A 21,786-nucleotide genomic window follows, 5' to 3' on the forward strand; every position below is an offset into this window, starting at 1 on the left:
GAAAAAACAAAAAAACCCCACTATGAACTACCACGTCCAAATTTTCTGATACCCTATTGCGAACTGTGCTTTTGTACGTCTCCGTCTTTTGTCGTTTCCCTACTTTTCTTCCACCAATCCTCCAATCGCCTCTTACTGATGTCTATTGCGGACCTGTTTGCTTTACCACTGCTCCCGCTGAACCCAAGGGCTTCAAGGAGGCCAGTGCCTAAATCGACCGCTGGATAGACGTCTTCACATTCTAATAAAATATGCTCCGTCGTTTCCCTAGCTTTACCGCAGCTAGCACATGCTTCTTCTTCCTTCTTATACCTCGCTTTATAGGTGCGTGTTCTAAGGCATCCCGATCTCGCTTCGAAAAGTAATGAGCTTCCCTTTGAGTTATCATAAATGGTTTCTTTCCTAATTTCGTTTTTTCCCCTTAAGTAGTTACTCATGGCAGGTTTCTTTTCCATTGCCGCCACCCATGAGATTAATTCAGCCTCTCTGACTTTCCGCTTGACCTTTGTTGCTGTGTTGCCCACCCCACAGGCCACATACTTGCTGGTAAGCTTCCTAGTTCTTTTCCTCCACTGTGAATCAATGTTTTGCCTGTACAGATACCTGAACACTCTCCCAGCCCATTTACTTTCCTCCATATTCCTCAGCCGTTCTTCATACTCAATTTTACTGCGAGCTTCCCTCACTTCAAAACTAGTCCAGCCCATATCCCCTTGCACAGCTTCATTTGTAGTCTTCCCGTGCGCGCCCAATGCGAGGCGACCCACTGACCTTTGGTTCCCGTCGAGTCCTGATTGTACCCCTGATTTAAAGCAAACAACCGCATTTCCAAAAGTAAGTCCTGGAACCATTACCCCTTTCCACATACCTCGGAGGACCTCGTACCTATTGTATCCCCATAGCGCTCTGTGCTTCATTATGGCTGCATTTCTCTTCCCCTTGACTGTTATGGTTTTTTCCTGTGTTTCCATATATCCGTTGCCTTCGTTTATCCATATACCAAGGTATTTATATTCTGTTACCCGAGGTATTTCTTGGCCCTGTATCTCCACTGTCTGTTCACTGTTTTCATTGAATACAATAACACCTGATTTTCTAACACTAAATTTCAAACCTAAATTGTTGCCTTCCTGTCCACAGATATTAGCCAGACGTTGCAAATCACTTTGCTTGTTTGCGAGCAACACAATGTCGTCCGCATAAAATAAACCTGGGAGTTGCTGCTCTATTACTGTACCTGCCTGTTTGTATGAGAGATTAAACCCGATATTACTTCCTTCTAGCGCCCTCTCCATCCTCACCATGTACATCATAAACAGCAGCGGGGATAAAGGGCACCCCTGCCTCAGTCCCTTTTTGATATGAACTTTCTCCGCGCTCCTCATCCCTTCCCATTCAAAGCAAACAGTATTTTCTAGGTAAATCTCTCTCAAAAGCTGTATACAATCGTTACCTAAGCCTTCCCCTTCCAGAATATCCCACAAAATGCTGCGGTCTACGTTGTCGTATGCTCCTGTAATGTCCAAAAAGGCCACATACAACGGTCTGCTTTCTGCTTTTGATATTTCAATACACTGCGTAAGAACAAACAAGTTATCATCCAAACGCCTACCTATTCTAAAGCCATTCTGAAGCTCTCCCAAAATGCCATTATTTTCTGCCCATGCTTGAAGCTTTAATTTGATTGCCTGCATTGCTAGCCTGTATATTACCGATGTAATGGTCAACGGTCTATACGAGTGAATTCTGTCTTTCTCCCCCTTACCTTTATAAATTAAATTCATTTTACTTTGTCGCCAACTGTCTGGTATTCGTCTATCTTTTAAAGTTTTTTCAACTGCTTTCACGAGAGCTTCCTTACTTTTTGGTCCCAGTTCATTTATCAGCCTAACGGGAACCTCGTCTAGCCCTGTGGCTGTGCGCTTAGGAATTTTCTCTTCCGCTTTCTTCCAGTTTAAATTTGTAAGCACTAGCTCCTTTCCCCCTTGGGTCTCTTTCATGCTCTTTTTTTCCTCAAGTACAACCTTGTCCTTGCCTTGGAAAGATTCGGCTGTTACTGTTACTTTGTTACGTCACGTACAGCGAGCGCCCCTCGCGGCAGCGGCGCGCAGCTGCAGCATGGAGGATTCGCTGGGGACGATCGCGACGAGCCGAGTTGGGGCCCCGCTTTTTCACAGCTGGTGTGACGTCACACATAGGTCACGCTAAAGGTCAATGGTGGATTCTCCAGGACGACGGCCAAGAGCGGAAACCTCGAGCAGTATTGCTTTCGCCATAAAAACCATTGTGCGGAACGTCATGCAAGTAGTTTTTATGCCCAGTAATTCTAATACGACCGCTTGTGCACTTCGCATCACGACAAACTTTTTCACCCTTCTAGAGCGCATGTGCACTCGGCAACCCATGGCGTATTATGTGGGCAATAGTTATCTCCACCGGCACCTGACAAAATAGCAGCAGCATCTTTTTTTCTGAAAGCAACATTTTCCAACACGCTTCTGTATGTTTCGAGATGCTCGATGCATTGGGTTGTGTCGGGTAATCATTATATTTTGCCCACATACTCTCTTATATAGATTATGTTCGCTGGGATCTTTTCTTCCTACACTAAAAAGTGTCATTCAGTATGTTATTTCATCATTTTATTGTTCTTGTTAGGTCAGATAAGAAAAAAAGGTTGTGCTGATTTCGCGCACTGTGCGAACGAACGTTATGCGCCTTGTGTAGCAGGTAGCTACTTGTCCAGAGAGAACATGGACTTTAATGTGTCATAGCTTACGCTAGCTAGTCGCTATCGAAAGCAGAACCCAATTATTCTACATTGAAAAACGAGTGCCCTGCAATCATTAGGGCTACAGCATAATTTCGACCCTATCTGTACCGCAGGCAATTCCAAGTCGTAGGCGGCGTCCCTGTCTTGTGTTGGCTAGGAAATATGGAGGTCCTTTCAGGCCTCCTTCTACGAATCAGTCTCAGAATGCAAAAGTTCACCATCATCGTGAGCAACAAGTCAGGGCGGAAACACTCTGATATGGACTGCTTGTCCCGTGCCCCAAATGACCCACCGCCGCGCGACGACCTCCACATGGTCATCTTCGTGGGAATGTTAAATGCAGTCTACGCTAAACAGCAGCGAAGAGATACGGAACTAAAAAGCCTCATCGATTATATAGAAGGAAAGACAGACGTCGTCAATACGGTATTTACGCACGGATTGTCTTCGTTTTCCCTGGAAAACAACCTACACGAAAAGAACTCCCTAGTCGCAGTGAACTACCTTCTGGGTGTGTTCTCATTACTCAGGTCAGAGGTTTTGCATTGCATGATGCAGTTGCAAGTCCCCTCGTATTTTCCCTTTCGCTAGCGAGGACACAAGAAAAACACTACTGGGCGTGCCTCCCCACCAACGTTGCCCCTTAATTCAAGAAATGCCGAGAGTGCGAGTGACGCAAGACACCAACTAGAAGGCGAGCAGGATTACTACTGGGAATCGAGCATCCTTGCAGTCTATTACAGTAGATCGACATAGACTTATTGGCACCCATTCCGATGTCATCATCTTCGACTAAGTTGATCGTCGTAGCAACCGACTACGTTACCCGCTACACCAAACGAAAACACTGCCCAAAGATAGCGCGACCGACGTGGCGAACTTTTTTGTCGAGAACATCCTGTTATGAGATGGTGCTCCAGAAGTCCCGATCACGGATGAAGGAATGGCTTTCACAGTGGAGCTGACCTAAGACACGCTGGAATGCATTCAGACCAGTAACCCGAACACAACCGCCTACCACGCACAGACAAATTGGCGTAGGAAAAACCTAATTAAGACCCTTGCCGACATCTTGGCAGTGTGCTTGGATGTCGAACCGAAGGCATGGAATGTTGTCCTCCCGTATGTAAATTTCGCTTAGCAGTATAGCGCAACCTGTCCGTGGTGTGGAGCTAAACCAACATTATACCACATCACATGGGAGTGTACAAGAAACCAGGCATTCCACAAACACAAAACACCAAGTGCGGAGCAATGGGAGAGCTGGCTCACCAGCCGCGAGCTAGAGGCTCAAAGAGCTCTAATAGCGCACGCGTGCGAGGCGGCCCGGCTCAGTGGAGCCCTGGACTAGGGGCCCATCCATGGCTGAAGAGGACCCAAGCTTCCAGAATGAAGACTTCGGCCTCGACCCACTAAAACCTTAAACGACTCAATAAAGTTTTCCATTCCATTCCATTACAACACGGCGGTGCAAGGAACAATGCTCACGACGCCGTTTATGCTGGTTTACGGAGTTGAATTTTGTTCACATAACACAATTTACAAAAACTGGAATTGCAATAATGCATCTGAGTTCCTAGCCTGAGGCTAGTTTGTATTCATTCAAGCATAATTATGAGAAAGAGCATGTCGCATAACAAAACAATAGTGATACAAAAAAAAATATTTTTACCATCATTATAACATTTTAAAACTAATTTAACAGGATTATTACGCTTCAATAGTATTTCAAACGTTTCCTGCATTTATACAGCTGAGTTTCACAACCTTAGGACACATACTGTTACAATTGCACAAGCAACACATTGATGTTTCTACAGAGCACAACGTACAACACAATTATACATGGTAGTCTATTCAAAATAGTTACTCGTCGGGAAAAATTTTTTTTGGCAGTTAATATATTAAGTGGGTACATACTACTCAGGAAATATATTTTCAATTCTAAGGAGGCATTCGCACACTTTTCTAGGTCTAGTTGAAGGTTGTTCCGTAGAGTGACTACACTAGCTGTAAGTTTTAGGTTGTAAGCTGTAAGTTTACCATAGATATTAATCATGAAATGATTTTGGCTCCCGCCGTCGACGACCTTCAACTGACCTTGATCCAAATGCCAAAGGCAATATCCGAGCATTCAAACGATAACATCCGGGAAAGTTGCGAGATCAAAACGAGATCACCCGGGCAATCAATCAAAACTTAAGAATGCTGTCTCTGGGTCCCAACCCTACATATAGGACCGCAGGAGCTATGCTAGTTACTCCCCAAACATGTTACAAAAAGCATATTGCTTCAGGGTTCTTCTTAATGTTTCTTCACAATCTCACTCCAGCTGTAACTTTTAGTATGCTGTACTTTTGTGATTTATTTATTTATTATTTATTTATTTCCAATACTGTGAGCCCTGCCGGGCTGTTACAGGGTGGGAATACAGAGCACACAAAGTTCACGCAAAGAACGCAGTCAAATTTTCTTCAAAACAGTCAACCCTGTTATTGCTCGGAAACACACAAGAATTCAAGTTATTCCACTCAACAATTGTCTTGACAATGAAAGAGTGCTTAAAGACATCAACTCTTGGCACATAAGGCATTATAGCGTAATTGTGGTTAATTCGTGGTGAAACCCTTCCAGGAGGCTTCAAATACAAACTGGAATTCAGGTTCAGCTTATTGTGATAGAGTTGATATAAAAACATAAGGCGCGCGATTTTCCTGCGTACAGCCAACGTAGTGAGACCAGCCCTGGCGAGCATGGATGTTACTGAGTGAGTTTTGTCGTAATCAGAAAAAATAAACCAAACCGCCATTCGCTGAATGCGCTCTAATTTATCTGTTATGTATTGTTGATGAGGGTCCCAAATTATACAAGCATACTCTAAATTTGGTCTAACAATGGTAGTGTTTGCCTTAAGTTTAATATCTGGTGCAGCATCTCTCAATTTACGCCGTAACAAACCAAGCTTGCGCTGGGCTGATCCACATATGTTTTCGACGTGTTCATTCCAGTTGAGGTTACTAGTGATAGTTACGCCAAGATATTTCAGCTTTGTGGAACGCTTAATGACATTATTATTTACAGTGTACGAAAACATCAACGAAGTTTTCTTATTCGTAACTGTCATGCAAACAGATTTATCAAAATTGATTTGCATATGCCATTTTTCACACCATTTATAAATTCGACATAAAGCATCATTTAGTCGTTCTTGATCAGAAACACCTTTCACGCGACAAAACAAGAGGCAGTCATCGGCAAACAACCGCACTTCAATCATAGGACGTACATCAGTTGCTATATCATTAATATACACTAGGAACAAAATTGGACCCAAGACCGAGCCCTGAGGTACACCTGATGATACAGGAAGGTAAGAGGAGCACTCGCCATCTATTTCAACAAACTGTTGTTTGTTGTGTAAGTAGGCCTGAATCCACTTAATAATTTTTGAATTTACATTATACCCATAAAGCTTTTCAATTAGCTTGCTATGGCTAACCCTATCAAATGCCTTTGATAAATCCAGAGCAATGACATCAACTTGTTCGCGACAGTTAAGGGCTTCTGCAAAACTGTGTATTGTTTCAAATAATTGCGTGACAGTTGACAGACGCCTTCGAAAACCATGTTGTTTGTTGTAAAAAATGTTATTGTTTTCAATATATTCTGCTAACTGTTTACTAATTATATGTTCTAAGATTTTGCAAGCCGTACAGGTTATGGAAATCGGACGGTAGCTCCTAATGTCTAGCCTGTATCCAGCCTTATAAACAGGCACAATCCTCGCTAATAACCATTGACTTGGTAATGCACCATTTATTAATGACAGAGAAAAGATTTTAACCAAGAAGCATGCAATCCATTCGCACTATCGCTTTAAATACTCATTCGGTATTTTGTCAGGACCAGGAGACGTTTTTACGTCCAATTTTAGCAACATGTCGACTATACCTTCTTTAGAGATAAAAATGCTATCATTATATGGTCCTCGCATTCTAAATCTATTGCAGCACTCTGATCTCTTCGGCTGAATGCAGAACCGAAAAAAAGTGTTGAATTCTTGGGCAATAATTTGCGGATTGTTCAAAAGCCAGCAGCTGCCCGAGGGAAAGCATTCGAAGAGAGAGAGAGAAAAAAAAAACATTTATTTGAACCATCGAGGTGGTTGAGCTTGAGGTCGAGTGGGTGGTGTCCTCATTCCAGGACTCCACTGGAAATGGCTGCTAGACGTACTTGCTGGACGAGAGCTTCTTGTCCCGCCAGGGTATCTCCGTTCAGCTGTACCTCCCACAGCTCAAATGACGTGCTAGGCGTCTTTAAAGGGACACTAAAGCGAAACAATAAATCAGTTTAGTCTAATGAGGCATTGTTTGAGAACCCTGCAGGCAGTAATTTCAAAAAGAAATAGTGTGATTATTAGATGAGGAAATGAAGGTCCAAGTGTCAGTATTCGAATTTTGCGCCGAAACCCCGACGCCGCCACGTCAGTGTGACGTCAGGGATTCCAAAGTATGTTTTCGCATTTGGGCCGCGTTGGCTGAGTAAAGTTTCCCGAAACTTGCCGTGTTTAATAATTGGTTCCTTTAGAACACAATGTAGTCATTCTGCACCGCTATATATAATTAGTAGACCCTAGAAGATGCCATCAAAATTCAAGACGTCACAGCCCCCAGGTGCGGGAACACAAGTAGGCGTCGCCACCCGCATTTCGTTCTTGCACTTTTTCTGGCTTACCAAACATCTTATCGTTGTAATAGTGGTGTTTTTGATGTTGTAGAACGGTAGTTTACTGATGCAGAAGAAATCATTTTTCCCTTTAGTGTCTCTTTAAGTGTTGAGGTTTGCCCCCGCACCCCCACGAGATGTGAAAGAGTGTAGGGCGTGTGTCGCCGCACCAGGGGCAGATGCCGCGATATGTTTGTGAGTACATTTTGCTGTATCTGTGTAGGTTTGGAAATGTGTTTGTCTGAATAAGTCGGAGAGCTACGGCATCTTCAGTGCTGAGCTTTCTGTGAGGCGGAGGATAAATCCTGCGGTTGAGTCGCTGGATCTCGAGTCGGTCGCAGTGATTGGACGGCAGAGGCATGAAGGTAAAGGGTGGGGATTGATGAGACGATTCGTCTTGCCCCGCTCGGTTGATTAGCGCTCGAGCTAGGGCGTTCGCCCTTTCGTTCCCCTCCAGACCCGCGTGGCCCGGCGTCCACGTGATTCGATGGTATTCTTGCAGCCTCGGGCCTAGAATCTGAGCCGCCAGCAGCGGTGTTCGTCCGTTCGTAAAGTGCACATTATAAAATATGGAGCAGCGCGGACATGTACGTTAGGACAAAAAGTACTGAAGTATTGTGATGATGGTTTTGCTGCATATATTTTGGCTGTGTAATGTTAAGACCTAAAGAAGAAAATACTGTGGTTTTGTGACAATTAATGTAGACATACGTACACTCATGGGAAATATAAGCTCCGACACAGTACCCGTGGTGGAACTGGCCCCTGGGATACAAGGCTAGATTAGAACACGAAATGCTGATTTGATAAATATCAGTTCTCGGAAAGTGTTTAGCTTTTAAACTTCCGGTATGTCGGCGCCACTGTGCAGTCTTGGGGGCCCTTCTTACCATGAGCACGGTTTCAGCTAATTTTACATTAGTACAGCTGTACATTATTTTCTTTTTCTTTTTGGGGTGAGCTTTTTTTAGCGTCTTACCACTGTCCCAATGTTATCGGTTAGCTCCAGACGCACCTGCATAATATATAGAACAATGTTCTAATATATAGAACATTGCCACGGATTCAATCCACGGAACGTACAATCTCGATGACATTCGAGCGCCCGAGATCGTTCTGTAATGTACGAGCATTAAAATATAATGAACCGATGCCTTGATCTGTAGATCAGATTCAGAAGAAGCACTACTTTACACGCAGCCATCGTTGTGCATTGAGTGTTTTCTTTTTCAGCGCAAGCTCGCCTTATTATGAGTTAAATTCATGACTCACTCTTTTGGAACTGCCTTGTTCTTCACATCACTACAACGTGACAGCATAGACGTGCTACATTTTCATTGAGTGACTACTGGGAAATGAACTAGGACTTTTTTTGCCTGTGCGTTTACACATCTAACACAATAATTTATTATTCATAACATACATCTTAATTTAGGAGGTTGTGAAAGACTGCAACCTTTTCCTTACAGGAGGCCTTAAGAATAAAAGCAATTTCAATGCTTAGTAGTCAGCTTTCACCTCAAGGCAGGGGACGAAATTTCAATAGAAATGTCCTTATGATAATTAAAATCCTATCCGCTTGAAAACGTTTCATCTGAGTTCCCACTTTGCAAGCTGATACCGACTTCAAGGTGGTTCGTATCGTGGGCACTAGACATATACCAAACCGTCGAACAAAGCCTTATTCCGAATGTTTCATTTCGGGAAGGCGTGCTACCCTCCTGCCCTTCACTCCGGTTCACAACCATGCATAAGACGAAAGTGCTGCGTAAAGAGCGCCGGTAGCACGAGGTGGCGGGATCGAATCCCGGCCACGGCGGCCGCGTTTCAACGGGGGTGAAATGCGAAAACACCGATGTACTTAGATTTAGATGCACGTTAAACAAGCCCAGGTGGTCCAAATTTTTGGAGTCCGCCCCTATGGCGTGACTAATAACTCGATTATGCCTTGGCATGTACAGCTCCGTAATTATGTCAACACTTCCGCCGCGATGCGATGTGCCATGTGAGGCAATGAGAAGGCTCAACCTTCTCATAGGTTGTAAATGGCGCACAACAACGGACGCCTCAAACCAACACGTCTCCCTGTATGTTCTGTGTATTGCGCAGTCAAACAGCAGCGGTACACGCAAGGTAACATTTAGCATCAACTCAGCACACTCGTATTCGACGAAACGCTAAAGAAATGAAACATTCGCACTCACCATCACCGCTAAATATTTTCAATCAAAGCGAACAGCACAACGAGCTTCGCTTACAGCTATTCCCACAGTGCGTGGGATCCGCACAATTCTCTATTCTGTGAAGTTATATGCTTAAGGATCGCGCTCATTAATGAAATAGGGACTTTCGAAGTGGGAAAAAGCGGCTGTTGTGTTCACGGTAAATTTGATTTAAACAGCTTCAGTCAAATGGCCGTTGCGTGACTGCCGACTTCCGTGGAATCGTAGTCGTTAAAATGGGCTACCATTGATAGTGAACTCAGGAGGTTCATGAAAGGCAAGAATACAGAAGCTTGCAGACGGCTTCAGGAAAATAAAATCACTTCTTGGACAGCGTGGTCAGGAGACCGTGCTATGATTTCAACGACTCTCAATGGTCCCCCAAGATATGAACGAAGGTCGACCGAAATGCGGGCATCTTGGGAAAGGTGAAATCAATGGAAATCTCATGACAGCACTCACTTAAATATAAATATAACTTAAACATAAAAGCCCATAAGATGCGTTTGCAGGGTGGTCAAGTTTCGAGACAAATAAAATGACTGTTGAAAGAGTTCAGCTGAAACCTGATAGAACGAAATAAGGGGAGGATGTCGGCAAGTGTTCAAGAGAGGTCCCGTAGATTTTATGGCCGACGCCAGCGCCGGGAAATAATGGGGTGACTACACATATAAGCGAGATGCTTATATGTGTAGTCTTACATATATATATATATATATATATATATATATATATATATATATATATATATATATATATATATATATATATATATATATATATATATATATATATATATATATATATATATATATATATATATATATATATATATATATATATATATATATATATATATATATATATATATATATATATATATATATATATATATATATATATTCAGTCTTACAGGGTGAATCCTTACAAGGTGAGGCATGGGTCTGAAATTTGCGACGCGGACTTCATCGCAATAATAACAATGCACTCTACGGTGTCATTCTTCGAAGGCTGATACTGATTTTCATGCAATGAGGGGGCGAACAATTTGTCTCGTGAGCCGACTGTCACCTTCGTCGAACTGCCAACATTCCTTAATTATTATTCGAAAGGCACAGCGCGACTGAGAGGGAGACAAAGAAACACAGACGACATCATAGCGTTTGTGATGTGGTTTGTGTTTCTTTATCTCCGTCCCAGTCGCACTGCGCCTTTTGAATGGCCATGTACCAACTCGCCCAAACCGAAATTTTACTTCAACATATTTCTTAATGATGTCTTCGACAGTCGAACGACTCTTGAATGCAAATAAGTGTGAGGAGTTGTGCGCGAGGCCTTTGAGTACGTGGGCAGCCTTCTTGGCATTCGATACCTGCTAGTCTGCATTGCGGCTATATTATAAAAGCAGAACGGCAACATATTACACAATATGGAGAACAGACAAATCCTGCATGTATTACTCCACAATAATCTTAAATAGTGATCATCTTCCACGCGCTTGAATAACCGTGACAGGTCAGTGCTTTGACAACTAAATGCAAGTACTGTATCTGCCATGCCCAAAGGTGTACCTGGTCCGGTGACCAGTAAATGTAACACGATATTGTGAGCAGTTTCTGCCATAGCGTACTAAGGGGCAACGACAAGGAAACAGTTCGAACAATTAATGTGTCATACATTTTGCAAGAAGGTGCAAAACCAACTTGTTCATGCGTATATCTTAATACGTAAGCACATCTTTTCTCGAATCGCAGCTGCTGTGGTAGCCCATCAGTGCGGAAAGCAAGACTGCTAGGGAAAAAATAGGGAATACCTTAAAAACTGATAATCGAAAATCGAAAGCCGTCCACGAAGGCGCCTTTCGTAGACGCTGCGCGACGTTGAGAAAGCTTTTGCTCTGGCCTCCTATCTAAATACATGGAAATTGAGAAATTGTTTTTCTCGGCAGCCACAGCACCAAATTTGGTTACGTTTATTGCATTCAAAAGAAACATTTAACATATAGCTACTGTTGGTTTCCGTTTCTTTACATAGGTTGTCAATTTTTTATAAAAATTGGCAAAAATCGCACATATTCAGAAAGCAAAACTATCTGTAACTCATCAATCAAAAGAAATATCTCAATTTTGTCAATTACACCTAAAGGTGCATATAAAGTGGACAAAATTGATATATTGTACATGACTCAAAAATGCCACTAATTTGTGAGTAGAACATGTGCAACACCCTTGTAAACAATATAACAAATTCATGTTAGACATAAATCAACATATCAAGCTTGTCCGCTATACATGCTCTCATGGATGCAGTTTACAGAACTGCGATATATATATATAGGTGCAGAAGTGCGAACTTCTATGCTTCGTGCTTCTATATTTTCAAGCTTACCCAAAAAAAGGGCCCTAAAAATTTGAATGGCGTCCTCGCACGCGTGAGGTTACCTGGAGGACTCCGCTGCCGTACCACGCGCGTCGTCGCTACGTGAAGAGTGTTTGACGCGGTTGGTCCACCTCTTCTAGACAAGCATTTCAAACATCGTGGGTCTTCAAACTACAAAAGTACGGTATATCTTAGTACACTATCTGCCGCGAGATCGAGCGGCTGAAGTCCACCTGGCAGATCATCACAAGTATAGGTTGCTTCTCGAGTTCAGTATATATTTATTTATTTATTTATTTATTTATTTATTTATTTATTTATTTATTTATTTATTTATTTATTTATTTATTTATTTATTTCACATACTTCAGCCCTACAAGGGATATATCAGGAGTGGGTACAAAATAAGATTCGCAAGATACGAACATGAACGCGTATGTTAAAAAAACGCTAGGCAACAGAGCATGACATAGTAGAATCAGTTGCAGAAATAAAATCGTTAAGGGGAACGGAACGCATATTAACAGGTAACAAACTGCAAAGGTCAATTGTTCTGGGCTAAAAGGTATACTTAATATATAAATGCGTGGGCAGAAGGATTGCAGAATACGTTCGTGGTAACTCCTCGCAGAAGTTTTTTTAACGAGTGAAGTGAGCACAGTTGGATTGGTTGGAGGAAGAATAAACGATATCATACCAACACTTTAGGAAGTCCACATCGTTGCGCGCAAAGTGGGGCATCAAGTTCAAGAAAAGAATAGTAGCAGAGGATAAGTATCGGTCCTATCTGTGGCATACAAAGCGCCCACATATTTTCCTGCGCGGATTCAATATGGCTGACATTATAATGGCAGAAAGGGCACCGAACAATAGGGCCATATACTCAAGCGTAGGTCCGTTCAGCGTTTTATAAAACAGTAGCTTCGTGCCTTTAGGAGCCGTGGAAAGCATGCGGGATATATAAAGAATATACTAAAGCTGTGGAAGTGCTTTGCCGGTTATCCATTAGTGAGCACACGGGCTTGCATGGCGTGTTTATCTTGCAAAGAGTTCGTTCCGCGGTCGATAGCATGCTCTGTTGTTCACAGACATTTCATTTTTGTAGCCTCCTAGCACTTTAGAGCATTTTTCTAAAGCGTCTGATGTCTTTCCTAAGAAATTAAATACTCGCTGCGATGCATTGCCACTCTATTTTATCAGTACAATGAGCGATAAATCAGCAGTGTTAAATAGTCTTGCATGATGCAAGCCTAACATGCTAAAAAAAAAAGAAATTGTAACGACAAAAGTGACACGGTTCTCAGGCACAAGCACATGAAAGGCGTCGATGTGGCGTCCGCCTCCGTCTTTGTAGAGTTGACGCGTCTACAGAGGTCGACGATGCCCTTTATGTATGTAGCTGATGAACGCCTGGCGAGTTTGCTTGGATCGATTTCGTAGGCGTTGTTCAGCACGATGCTTGCGCATGGCAGGTTGGCCAAATACTTGTGTGAAGCTTGACTTCAAGCCCGCCCACCTGCGAAGATTGGTTTCGTGGTTTTTAAACCACAGATTAGCGACACCCGTTGAAACGTCGGGCGAATCACCACACACTGTGGGAATCGATGTAAGCGAAGCTTTCTGTGCTGTTTGCTTTGATTGGCCATAATTTGAGGCGATGTTGGGGGCGAATGTTTAATTTCTTCAACGTTTAGTCCAATGCGACATTGGTCAGTTGATGTTACACGTTACCTTGCGTGCACCACTGCTCTTTGTCAGCATACAACACTGGACACACAGGGTGATGTGTTTGAGGCATTGTTGTGCGCCATATTTCATAACCTCGGAGAGGATTGAGTATTGCCATTGCCTCACATGGCTCTCGCATCATGGCATAAGTGTTTACCTTAATTGAATTATGGGGCAGAGCAGGCTAACACCACAATCTCATTATGAGTCACGTTGTATAGTTGCGGACTCCGGATTAATTTTACCACCCTCGCCATTTCACTCCCATCGAAACGCGGCTGCGGCGGTGGGGATCGAACCCACGACCTCGAGCAGTGCCATAGCCGCAAAGCTACTGCGACGTGCACAGAAGTGTTGCTTTGACGTGCGACCACTTCCGTAGTGTCACCTTGACCCTACGGTGATTTAATGCGGCTTTACGTCTACACGTCCTGCGTCAGTTGTCCGCTTGACAAATTTTCATGGTGTTTATTTTTTCAGAAATAGCAGACACGTATCGCACCGTATACCTTCAATTTGCCGCAACCGCTGCTGTATCAATAATAGTAGCGTTTGCTTGCCTTCTCACGTCACCTGTTGGCTCTCCCCCTGCTGTACGGGAATGGCGAGCGAAGAGCGGCAACGATGTTATTCACTCGTTTCGTGGCTGCGTCGGTTCTACCCATTATCTGTCTGCTCTCCCTACCTCGTCTCTACCCTTCTATCTACATGTACCTCCCGTCTGGACTTGCACGTTAGTAGAAGGGTAAGTGCTACAGTTTCTGTAGTGCTTTTGCGGAGGGTCAGATATTATTACAGCACTCAAGAGGCTGATATGGCAATGTCCAGGGAGCTCCAGAGGGCATTGTGCACGTGTCACGCGATGGAAAGTCCCATTCGACTTTCTCGCGTCGCCTTTCATCCTTGCCACCCTCCTTTCATGTATATACATACTCTGAATCACCCCCCGACGCGGTCTGCGAGAAAGCTGCAGGAGCAGCAGCAGAAAAGTCGATGGAAGGGAAAAGAAAGCTTCTCTTTAAAACGGAGCTGACACGCGCGATAAAGTCAGCTTCTAGGGAAGAGCAAGCTGTATCGCAGAGGACACACAGAATACGCACACACACGTCGCTACTTTCGACAGTGTTGACTCTGAAAACTGAGACATACTATATACTTCTCGCGCCTGGCAATACAAATCACTTGGAATCAACCAGTTATAGTAAAAACTGGGTAGGCTGTATCGGAGACGCAACCGTAGTCGGGTTACGTGAAATATGTTGTGCGGGCTGCTGAGGGTGTACGGGCGCTAGGTTGCGGAAATGACCTAATCAAATACACAAAGGACCATGAATTCACGCATTACCAAGCTTACATGCCTAACGTGTGATACAGCTGGCAGATGTCCTGGGGTCTCATCTTGCTATCATGCTCGGTCCCTATCCCCAGTGGAACCGCCGTGGTCGGAAATGGTGGGCGTGAATTGGCATCCCTTTGTCTGGCTCCCCGAGTCTCTTCACGTCATTTCTGGACTCTACATGTCGTACGCGGGGCGCCACAGCAGAGCAACCGTCAAATTTATGCACACTTGTGTCCCGCACACTTGTGCCCCGTAGAGGTTCCTGCGTGAGAGGCGCTTGGTGTGTTTGCGACCCCACATACCCGAGCACATGAGGCTTGGACCCTCCCGCTTGTAGCCATGCACGGCTTAGCCGTGTCTGGGGAAAGGGGGATTCTGGTAGTGGAGTCGATGCCGGATTCTCGGACCTTTAAGGCCCCCTGGCGGAGGCAACACGCCTATTTTACCTCTGCTTCACATAGACGGCACCCCCAGATCGACTGGCCCACTCGGGGCAAATCAGCAGTTACCTTTTCCTGCCCTCCTGTTCAATCTATGTCTTTATCTCAAATTTTTTATTCTTCCCTAACTTCATTTCTTTTTACTGCCGATTTTCCCGGCAGCAAGAGAAGGAAAAACACCTTCGTTGTACATGTTTGGTTATCGCGGAAACGTACAGTTGTGCTCCGCACGACTTGTTTTTTATAAGACCTGCGGCCTCCCCTTGTCGAGCTCCATGGTGGGCGGCTGCCGTTACTGCCGAAAACGGTACATTTACTATGAGTAGCTCATTTCCAACACTCCCCGATCGCCCTCAGAAAAGATGGCGCACCGAAAAAGTATTTAAATTGTTGGCCGACACACTGAGAACTTCCCCCGCTATCAAGTCACTCACTCTGAGAAACCAGAAAAGACAACTAAAATGATCTCGCCTTTCCTCGTTTCCAAATGTCTAAGTCAGACAATTGGCCCAGGCTATAAGGCATCTAGACTAGCAAGTAGCGACCTCCTCTTGGTACTTCATGACAAAAGGCAGTATCAAAAATTAAGTAGCCTATAGCATCTTTTGAGGACATCCCAGTTTCAGTGACCCCGCACCGCACTATGAATACCATCCACGGTGTGATTTCAGATGATGACTCGATGGCCCTGGCCGAGGCTGAACTTTTGGATAAATGGAAGTAACAAAATGTTATCAACGGAAAATGAATTAGAATGAGGCGCGACAGGAAGGAAATTGACACCAAGCACCTAGTTCTCACATTAGGTTCCAGCGTACGGCCACAAACCATCCAAGCAGGTTACATTACGATCCGAGTAAGGCAGTACATCGCTAACCCTCTCCGTAGCTTCAAATTCCAAAGATTCGGCCACAGTTCACAAAACTGCCGAGGCCGACTTACCTATGATAAATGCGGTGCACACAAACATCCAACCGAATCTTGCGAAAACACTCTAAACTGTGAAAACACCGCATACTCGCGGTCCTGTCCATCCTGGAAAAGAGAGAAAGAAATCGTGCCAATTAAGCTAAAAGATAACCTCTCATTCAAGGAAGCAGGGAGGTGGGTGTCATCGTACCTGCCAATGAACAGCTTTGCCGAAGTGACGCGTCAGGGGGCAGCGTCACCACGCCATCCGTCGGGGCCCACGCGCAGTGAGTCTCTAGTAACGCCGTTGACTACGTTCTGCAATGCTGGCTGTAGCCAGTGCTCTGCCGCCGCCCTTCCCAGAAGGGGCCATCGGCCTCCGGTTTGGTAGCCTCCAGCGTCTCCTCTCTTGAGTCTCGTCTTTACCGTTAGCGTTGTTCTAACAGCGACTTTTTTTTTATCGAATCGTATACCAATAAGCGAGGAAAACGATCTCCGAATATTCAAATCGAATATCAGATATTTTCATATTTTTTTAAACAAAGTGATGGAGAAAGTTGCATAAAGTTCTTTTGGTAAAAATACAGCGCTAAATAGATTAGGTGACACAATCTATTCTAAGAAATAAGTTCACGTACTACACTCTTAGGCAAAGTTACGCCCTTTGGGGTGTATCCCTGCCACACAAAAATAATCGTCATCGGCCTTGCTTGCGTTTCCTTTCTTGAAAACGCCACGCCCTCTACTCTCTTGTCGGGCATGCTATGTCATGCAGATAACGCGCATGCCGTTCGTGACTGGGAAATACGGGGCTCGCAGCGTTAAAGAATGGAAATGCGGACAAGGCAGATGACGTTTATAGTTGTGTGGCAAGATATGACTCAAAGGGTGTGAACTTTTCTTAGTGTGTGTACATCCACTGCCACGGCAGGGGGTAGTGGTGCTATCTAACGCTTCCAGGGTTACTTCTAGTAGACATACATAAATACCCCAGAAAGTGGATGGAAAAACTGCGCCGCGGCGTACCTCCATTGCTAATAGCATCACACGCGTAATGCGAAGAAGTGAGTTCGTATCCAACCAGCGGTCACTTGTTCTTTTTTTCACCCACATTCATTTTATTTATTTATCATTTATTAACTTTTACGTGCAGCTGTACTTTGCGTCTCTGCGTGGAGCGCGTATTTGGCCGTATGGCGAACTATCCCTGGACATCATCCATCCATCATTTCTTTACTTCAATTAAGTACTACAGATAATTTCCTCTATGCAGTCCTTATTATTATTGCCCGTTGCCCTCTTATGACTGTGGCTAATAAAAGTCGTGCTCCTCGGCTTCCTTTGTTCTCGTTCATATATTCGGAAACCGTATTCAATTTGTATACAAAATTTCGAATGTACGCACACATCTAAATAAAACAATGTCTAGCAACTAATATGCCTTCTAAGTGAACAAAAAGCTATACGGCTGTGTTCACGGAGGGACAAAATCTCCAGCCACCCCTGTGCCGACGGCATCTGGAAGTGGACGACATCGCACTACTCCATGATACCTTAAACGACACCGTTCAGTGTTGCTTCTGGCAATAAAAAAGCTTAGTAAATGTCTTGCATGTATCCACAAAGATCGAGGGCAGAGTAGACATTTATTCAGAAATGCTGGGCTGCCTAAAAGGTCTGGCGAGAGGTTCAGGGAAAAAGAATGTCAAAAATAACACGGCAAGGGGCTAAACTTATTTTAGCGGTGAATGCTTTACCTTTGCAACAAGAAGGGCATGGTCTTTACTTTCCGCCTTTTCACAAACAGCTAGGCGCAGGCTTATCGTTTACAATTATGAAAATACGTAAAAACGGAGATGAGATACTTCTGACCACGGAATTTATTGATACCGCCGGATTGCGCAGACCTATTTTTACGGTAAAAACCGATCTGGCGTTCACACCAGAGCATGAACCCTTGGAATAGAATATTCTACAAAACTTCACAGACGGAGTTGACGCGGCTAACGAGGCCGCGCTATCGTATTTTTTTTTTTTTATACGCGCAGATCAAGGTCTCTGCACTCTGTCTGTTTTGCAACGAAATCGAAACAACTGACCCATTTTTTCTGACCTGTCGACGCTTCACCCTCAGGAGAAGGGATGCGCTGGAAATTCCACTGCGCAAGCTTGGCACGTTCTTGAAAGAAAAGCTTCGAAGTTGAAGAAAGATTCGTCCTGGGCCGGGACTCGAACCCGGGACCCCATCCTTTCCGGGGCATCCGCTCTACCATCTGAGCTAGGAGATGGAAGGCGAGGTCAAATTTATCATCAACTCACAAGCAAAGGCAAGAGTTTGACGTAATAGTTCTGCTTTTGCTTCTGAGTTGATGGTAAATTTGTCTTCGCCTGCCATCTTAGCCGTTTGGTTAGCTCGGATGGTAGAGCGGCTGCTCCGGAAAGGCGGTGGTCCCGGGTTCGAATCCCGGACCAGGACGAATTTTTCTTTAACTGCGAAGCTTTTCTTTCGAGGAACCCGTTTGGGTGTCCTTTCTAGCACTTAGCTTTATTTGGGTGGATGGCTCATTTTCCCTTTATTAATTATTTATCTCCACCTGCGGGTTTCCGCAAAACTATTACGTCACGTCCTTAAATGTCCCTGCGCTGTTATCTTTCGCAAGATCCACGCTGTGGCGCACACGCAGTAGCGCACGCAACACCATAGAAAACTTCGTTTGTGACACCTCACGACAAAATCGTTTACGTTATACTGTTATTTTACTTGTTTCTTTCTCCGCCTCATTTTGAAAGGTCATCTCTTCCCTTTGAAGGAAGCACAGAAATTTATATCGTTCGTTGTGTGAATGCTGAATCACATTCTTCTTTAAAGGGAAAATTTTTTTTATTTGACTCTTTCTCCCGTTCACACGGTCGGCCGTTGGTGGTCAGACTTTCGTCGTCGATACAAAGGCGCCCATGCAAAGTTCGCGGGCTCTCGCGAAACAAAGCGTTGTCGCTGAACACCCACAGTAACTATACATCTTAATAAAAAGGAAACCTTCGCTTAGAAATTGGTGGTCAGAAGCTTACGAGTACTATAGGTATGGCATTTTGCAACGGTAAAATAAATACTTCGTAAAACTTCGATAAGCATCGAGGGCTGTTGCTTGCACAGGTTTGTGAAAAATATGCAATGAGCGACAATGCCAAGTTGAACCTCGGCGATCCGTTGAAAGCATGCCTTCATGTATATAAGCGTCGTCTGTTAAGACTAACCGTGTGTTGGGCGTGTGACCAATGGGTCACGCCTGCCAGAACGTGCTGTCACGCGAGACCGCTGGCGTTTGCATCCCATGACACCTTCTGAGGCTGCTGCAGGAGAGGGCTCCAGCACTGCCACAGACGTACGGGTTAACAGCGCTATTCTTTAGGGAATTACGCAATGGAGCAACAGACGCTACCTATGTATTCTCGCTGCAACGAGCAACGCGCCTTCAAGCGCGTCGTTCCATTAACAAAGCGAATAGCTTTCTACAAGCGTTCGACTGTTCGATTACATTGAAGATCGTGGTCGTTGCTTTCTGCGCAGTTTCTTTCCTGGATTTCTTCTTTTTTTTTCGTTTATTAAGTTTTGAAAGTATGTCCTTGCCGGCGCCACTCGACTCTTGGCTAATCTAATTTGGTGCGTGTAGGTCATCGTCATCGTCACCATCGTTCAGAATTACAGGGAATGATAAAGGCATTGCTCTGATAGAAAAAAAAATGAAAATAAATATTCAACCTGAAATAAGCGTATGTTTTTCCTGCTAAAACTCTAAAGCGGTTTACGTAGCTAAATTGAAAAATGGTTTCATCAAGGGGGCAGTACAATCGCATGCCCTTGAAGAATTTTTTTTCTCAATTTTCGCATGTAAAATTCGGCGTACCACAGGGTTCAGTTCTCGGACCGATCGTATACTTCTAATATAGATTAGCGACATAAGAAACACTTTTATCTTCCGCTATCAGATTACTCGCAGCCGACTGTATCATATACACAGAAATGACTAACACTGACGATAAAAACTCATAACAGGTCGATATCGATGAACTCGATTTTGCTGTCACCAGTCGAAAAGGAAAATGGCATTTCTCGAACTAAGGTCATGACGCTTACAAGAGCTGATAATCCGGAACCAAGCTACTACGCCAATCGGGGAATTGCTGTTCAAAGAGTACCCACATTCAGATATCTCGGAGTTCATTTATCGCCTTGTTTATCCTGGAACGAGCACTTTAGTACTATTCCCAGCAAGACATACAAGACACTCGGCTTTATTAAATCCAACTTACACTTGGCGAACTATTCTTCTGAACTAAATGACTCTGTTATTAACATGCACTACGCTATTCCCGTTCTAAGGTAGAATACGCTTCTATTATTCGGATCTCGCATCAAACGCATCTTATCGATCAACTCGAAGCAAAACAAAAATAAAGCAGATAGATTAATCACGAAGACATACTCGCTAAACTACAAGTGCCGTCGATATCAAGGAATCACTTTCATTACCCTCCCTTCACGATCGCACATTAATGAAGTTGTTATCGCATTTTCACACGCGTTATCGTAGTAAATCGCTTTCCGCGAATCTCACTTCAATGCAGCTCGTTGAATTTTTCGACACTTGTATTACCCATCTAAAGTACCAACCAATTTTTGCACGCACTAATCTGTATCGTTATTCACCACATTTTTGGCAATATATCATTGGAATATAGACAACGAAAGAATATTGCATCTGTCATTCATCATTCTTTTTCTTCACGAGTGGAAACTATGTGATTATTTCTGTGTTCAGTGCTTTCTTTCACATGTATTTTTCCGGTTGTAGATAATTATGTCACTCTATCTTATTAAAGTTTTCTTTTTATTTGTACCCTTATTATTGTAACTCAACGCCACCCCCGCCCCCTATGTAATGCCTGAATGGGCCTTTAGGGTGCATGAATAAATTTATAAATAAAAAATAAACAAACAAGTATCGCTAGGCTCCTGGTAAGCCTAATGTTCCTTTCCATTGCAATAGATCTCACCTGGACGCCAATCAACATATGGCGAAAATATCGGGACCGGACGGCATTTCTAGCAACGTAACCTGCTGGGTGCTTCTACAAACTCATAAAAGTGCACTGCAATTCTCGCCCTCTGCCTGCAGCCATACCGTGCAGCTGCAGGTCTGTCATATCGCTTGCAGTCGAGAAAGAAGAAGCGCGACAAGACAAGATGTCCACGGCCTACTCGTCGCTGGA

This window comes from Dermacentor andersoni, chromosome 10, assembly GCF_023375885.2.
Source record: "Dermacentor andersoni chromosome 10, qqDerAnde1_hic_scaffold, whole genome shotgun sequence".
NCBI classification, from domain to species: domain Eukaryota; kingdom Metazoa; phylum Arthropoda; class Arachnida; order Ixodida; family Ixodidae; genus Dermacentor; species Dermacentor andersoni.